This window comes from Maniola jurtina, chromosome 26, assembly GCF_905333055.1.
Source record: "Maniola jurtina chromosome 26, ilManJurt1.1, whole genome shotgun sequence".
NCBI lineage: Eukaryota > Metazoa > Arthropoda > Insecta > Lepidoptera > Nymphalidae > Maniola > Maniola jurtina.
In genome coordinates, this window is record NC_060054.1 from 242,263 (window position 1) to 247,849 (window position 5,587).

Consider the following 5,587-nt stretch of genomic DNA (forward strand, 5'->3'; position numbering starts at 1 on the left):
GTGTGATACATACAACTTTTCACCTCAATAGCGAAAAAATACAAGATGTAAGAAAAATAATTTCCATTTTTATGCTTTCCCCGTAGGCTTAAAATTTAGATTTACCCGAAAAGGTACTTAATTTTTCATTCGAATTAGCGTAGGTTAGGATTCTCCAAAAGCAATACTCGAATCTTTATTCTCTGTGATTAGAAAGTATTAATAACTATAAATGATTATTATTATTATTATAATATAAAAGACGATTGATGGTTGTGTTTGTGCAATTCCTAGTTTTTAAGTCGAAATTTTTCTCCTTTAGGACCTGGTCCTTTGATTTTATATGATCTGAGTACTTAATAAACCTGAGGGTAGTTTTGGAATTATTGGCATTGCTATAACTTGTTTACGTTAACTTTTTAATTTTTAGACTCGAAAGAGATATAACCCAGACTAGTAAAGCCAGTTAAAAAAATGATAATGTAAATAACGGTACTTAACACGTTGATTTCGAAAGATAATAAGCTAAGATATTTAAATTGTAATTTACCCGAAAGACTTATACATTGAACATTAGAAAGAGATTTCGGCTTCGTAGAGAAGTTAATGTATAGAGCTCTCTCTCTCTCTGTAATATAATCCCATACAAATGACAAAGACAAAAAGTCAGTAGGTGTTAACCATTTGAGTGACCAATTACTCTTAGACTGAGATCTATAGAACGCACTTTGACTTTGCTCAGACCTAAGACACTGTTAAAACGAGACAGCGTTATACCGCTGGCATAAATCTGTCTCGTTTTATCTGAAACTTAAGTCTGAGTAAAGTCAAAGTACGCTCTATAGATTTCAACTTTAGAGTAGTACGGAAAACATATACCTATGACTATACTTCCCTAAGAGTAGTACAGAAAATAGTCTATGTTTGTGATTGGTTGGTCCCTCAAAATGGTTAACGCCCACTGAGATTTTTGTCTCTATCATTTGTATGGAATACGTAACAGAGAAAGCGCTATACTAACTTTTTCCGCGGATAGAGTATAGTTCGGAGTCGTAAGTGAAGTTATAGTAATGACAATACTTGTACTTAGATATTGTGTACATTACTTGCCATTTTATTTCCAAATCCACGCAAAGACAAGCGGCAGTACTATAGTAGAGCTAAATGCATGCGGTAGCTTAGCCGACCTCATTCCCTGCCGGTCGGCTCACTTAATACCCCGGCTTGTAAAGTTTGCTAGAATTTCCACGTTTCAGGCGATACCGAGTTTTTCGATATCGTTATAAACGCGTAACGTTATTTTGTGTATCGGTTTAAAACTGAATGGACGGATGTAGTTCATAACGATAACATAATATCGTTATAGATCATCTGTATAACGGTATACGCTTTGTTACGTTTCGATACATGAATCGTTACGGTATTTATAACGATATATACCGGTTTGAATCGGTTTGTTTTGCATCGATATAAAGGCCTGAGAAGAAAGTGTTGCGTGATTTAGAATCTATGTACAAGCCGGGGTGCCCGAATGCTATATCACATTGTATACACATCCCTTTATTATTATTATTATTATAGCAGTATTCTTTATATTTAAGTAGGTTAGAACCTTCTGAGATTGCCCGCGCATGTCACGTATTCTATATCTGAGATTCCTTTGACTGCTTTTAAGTCTAAAGTTGTCACTTTTTTTTTTTTGATATATTGAGGTATCAAGTTTTGTTTGACTTAAAGTGTTTTTAATAGCTTTTTTTTGGGGTTGGGTACGGAATCGCGGCATGCGCATCGCCCGTTCGATAACACCTTTTGTATATTAGCATTTTTTCCTAAATTCTCAGTATTAGATGGTTGGATTAATATTAATTGTGATGTCTCACTTAGTAACTTAGTAACCCCTCCGCGGGCGGCCGTGCGTCTTGCCAAAGTACTGATGCGTCGGCCACGCCCTCTAGTTATATGTACTTAATTTTTTTATACCTACCCACATGTATATTCGAAGTTTCAACACCCGTTGCGGGTGATGAGACTTCAAATGCTAACAAGAATATATTTATATTTTTTCTTTTTTATAAAACACTGTATTAGTTTGGTAACCGGGCCGGCGAGTGGTGAATGATCTAGGAACCTAACTCCTATGACATTTTAGTGGTAATTATACTCTATCTGCGGAAATAAGTTAGTACAGCGCTCTCTCTGTTACGTAATCCCATACAAATGATAGAGACAAAAATCTCAGTATGCGCTAAACGTTTTCAGCCACCAACCAATCACAAACGAAACTATGTTTTCTAATTGAATTTCGAATATTTTTGAAAACATGTTTGTGGTTGGTTGGTGTCTCAAAATGGTTAACGCCCACTGACATTTTTGTCTCTATCACTTGTATGGGATTACGTAACAGAGAGAGCGCTATACGAACTTTTTCGTTCGTTTTCAAGACTTCAAATGTCATAGGAAGGATCTACGTCTGTCATGCGAGCTGGCTTTTAGTAGTAGTTTTGTATTTAGTGGTCTTAGTGTTTGTCCGTACATGACTGTATGTATGTAATGGAGCACCGACTAGTAGATACCCGATGTGTCATTACATGGTAATATTAGAACAATAAATGTGTGTTTTATTTCTTAGAACCGTTTTTTTGGGAATAGTTTTGCTGGGTTTTTACTTTTACGGAACCCTTTTAGCTTAGAGTGCACGTTGACTACCTTTCTTAACGTAGATTGAGTGATGGCCCCGTGTTCGGCGCCGAACGCTTTCTTCGGAATGGGGTTTCCTGAAGCGATGGTAAGTCGGCGTAGCGTACACGGTGACATTTTAGTGGTTTTAGAGCATTGGCTACGTGGATCGCTTGAAGCAGTACTATCGACTATACTTTTTTGTTTTGGAAAACTAGGCACTTTTTTTTTGAATAAAAAAATATCTTGACAAACTCGAATCTGTGAGAAGCAATAGTAGTGACCGAGCGTCACGTGACAGCCGCGCTGTTCTGAGACAGCGACGCCTCGGAGTACTACTACTGGTTCGCGAATTTTTCCTAACATACTTCTCGTTTCAGTTTTTTTTATTTTAAGACTAGGGTCAATATGTATGGTCGATATAGACTGCTGAAGTCGATTAACTTAGCCACTCCTCTAAAACAAGTAAAATGTCACCGTGTATAGTTAGTAGTTAACTCATACAGGCATGTGTACCCATTTGGTCAGTAGAACGCGTCTTGTGACTAACAAAAATCTCAATTTCCAAAGGCATGGTTGGCATGTAACATTCATACGTAAATACATACATATATCTTCCAAATTCACTGTCAATTGTTTCAACAGGCGTTTGCCACACGTTGGTTGTGAAACGTGCTATTACGGTGTTTGTCTCGAGGCCAAGGCTTCGAGAGAAGTTGGTTTCGAGGGAAATATCAGGGCCCTTGCTCTGCGTGATATGGAAATCGGAACTACCCGCACAGTTCAATTTGTGATGGTAGGTCTGTCGTTACAAATTGTATACCATATCCACGGAAAGGAGTTAATAGTCTCTTTTGAGCCTCAATAGCTCAACCGGTAAAGGAGTGGACTGGAAACCGAAAGGTCGACGGTTCAAACCCCGCCCGTTGCACTATTGTCGTACCTACTCCTAGCACAAGCCTGACGCTTAGTTGGAGAGGAAAGGGGAATATTAGTTAAAAAAAAAACTACAGCGCTCTCTCTGTTACGTAATCCCATACAAATGATAGAGACAAAAATCTCAGTGGGCGCTAATCATTTTGAGTCCCCAACCAATCACAAACGAAATTATGTTTTCTAATTGAATTTCGAATGGTTTTTGAAAACATGAAATGTTTATGATTGGTCGGTGAATCAAAACGGTTACCGCCCACTGAGACTTTTGGCTCTATCATTTGTATGAGATTGACAGAGAGAGCGCTATATTACTTGTTTCCGCGGATAGGATATAGTGACGGGTGGTTTAGATTTGAATATCACAGCGAATGAGGGCCTGTGACCTAGACACGTAGTGTAGCCCTTTGTAGTCGCTTCGCTTGAGGCCTCCAGTCTTCCTGGTTTGACTCTAAGGCCTACAGTCTTCCTGGTTTGACTCTAATTTGCCAAAAATAGGCCAAAAGTTTGCATTTTTTGCTCAAATTAACAAATCTTAAGTAAGGCCGCTGCCTTAGATGAGAGATTTAGAAAAGTTGTTGATCGCGGCCATCTTGTGGTTGAATCAAAATGGCGGACGGCCGCGACGAGGTAGTTGTATAGGTCTAAGAACTGGTGGAAAATTTTGAGGAAGTCCTTTGTAAAAGTTGACATCGTATTATAATATGATGACCTCGGCATCTACTGCTACCTTCACTTCATTTATTTACTGTAAGCTTGTAACAGGAATTTGTTATACTTTATCCACAGAGAGAAGTTAATATAGGGCTCGCTCTGTTACGTAATGCCATACAAAGACAAAAAATCTGGGTGTTAACCATTTTGAGCAACGTCTCTAGGATAGGATAGGTCGCTCAAAATGGTTAACGCCCACTCGGTTTTTGTCTGTCATTTGTATGGGATAACGTAACCGAGAGAGCCCTATATAAACTTCTCTCCGAGGATAGGGTATAGTAGAGTTCACGGAAGCTGTCGAGGTCATACTAATGCCATTTGGACGGGTTCATACCTCTATATTCCGGAGTATTTGAATCTGGAATCTAAGCAGTGGATTCTGAAACTTTTTAACAAGTACCCTCAAATTTTTTGACCGGCTTTCGGCCGAAGGTGTCAGCTGACAAGAACCCGCAGTAGAACCGAGTAGTTTAAGGATAAGACAATAATAAAGGGAGACGTTGCCAACTAAGACGCTATTATTACTATTTTTACGCGCAATATACAACGCGAGCGAAGTGAGCTGGACATTAAATGAAAAAGACTTGTTGACAAGCGAAGTTAACTATACCTTATCCGTCGAATGTAATTAGTATAACGCTCTCTCTTTTACGTAATCCCATAAAAAGAGAGATAGTGCTATACGGACTTCATTCCGCGGATAAGGTAATATAATTAGTATAGAGCGCTCCCTCTGTTTCATAAAGTCAAACAGAGAGAGCACTATACTATAGTTCATAAATAAATATAGCATGAGTCCTGTGACAGACGTCATCTAAATGACGCCTATGTAGCAAGTGTTTTGTAATGGTAATAATGTATGAAGAATGTACGCGAAAAATATGATACTTCGTTGATTAATGCACATTTATAGTGACGTTCCTTTAGTTATCGAAACAAATGTGTCGATGATTTGGGTTGTGCATGACTACCTAATTAAATACTTGTTACCTTTATCCCTTTGTTTGTTATCAATAATGTCGATATTATATGTTGGATTTTCAACATTTTCGCAGCCATGTTTATGTCACTTACACAAGTTTAAAAAATCTATTAAAAGTATGCTCCTGAAAAAAGCTTATTATACAATCGAAGATTATGTAAATGATTTTGACGATTCAAAAGCACTTGTAAAAGTTTAATTGAATAAAAATAATTTGAGTTTGAGTTTGAGTTCACTCTGACAGCTGTCACAGGGCTCAAGCTATAGCTATTTTATCATAGATTTGATATGTATTTTATGAAC

At 37.7% G+C, this 5,587-nt stretch overlaps 1 long non-coding RNA gene across 1 annotated transcript; it reads right to left on the bottom strand.

Annotated features, from left to right (window-relative positions):
* Positions 1-1,738: 1,738 nt before the first annotated feature.
* LOC123878852 lies at positions 1,739-5,366 on the bottom strand. Its single transcript, XR_006798891.1, has 2 exons — positions 3,667-5,366; positions 1,739-2,171 (listed from the first exon to the last, which is right to left on the bottom strand). It is a non-coding gene; the product is annotated as an uncharacterized LOC123878852 (long non-coding RNA).
* Between the last annotated feature and the right edge of the window lie 221 nt (positions 5,367-5,587).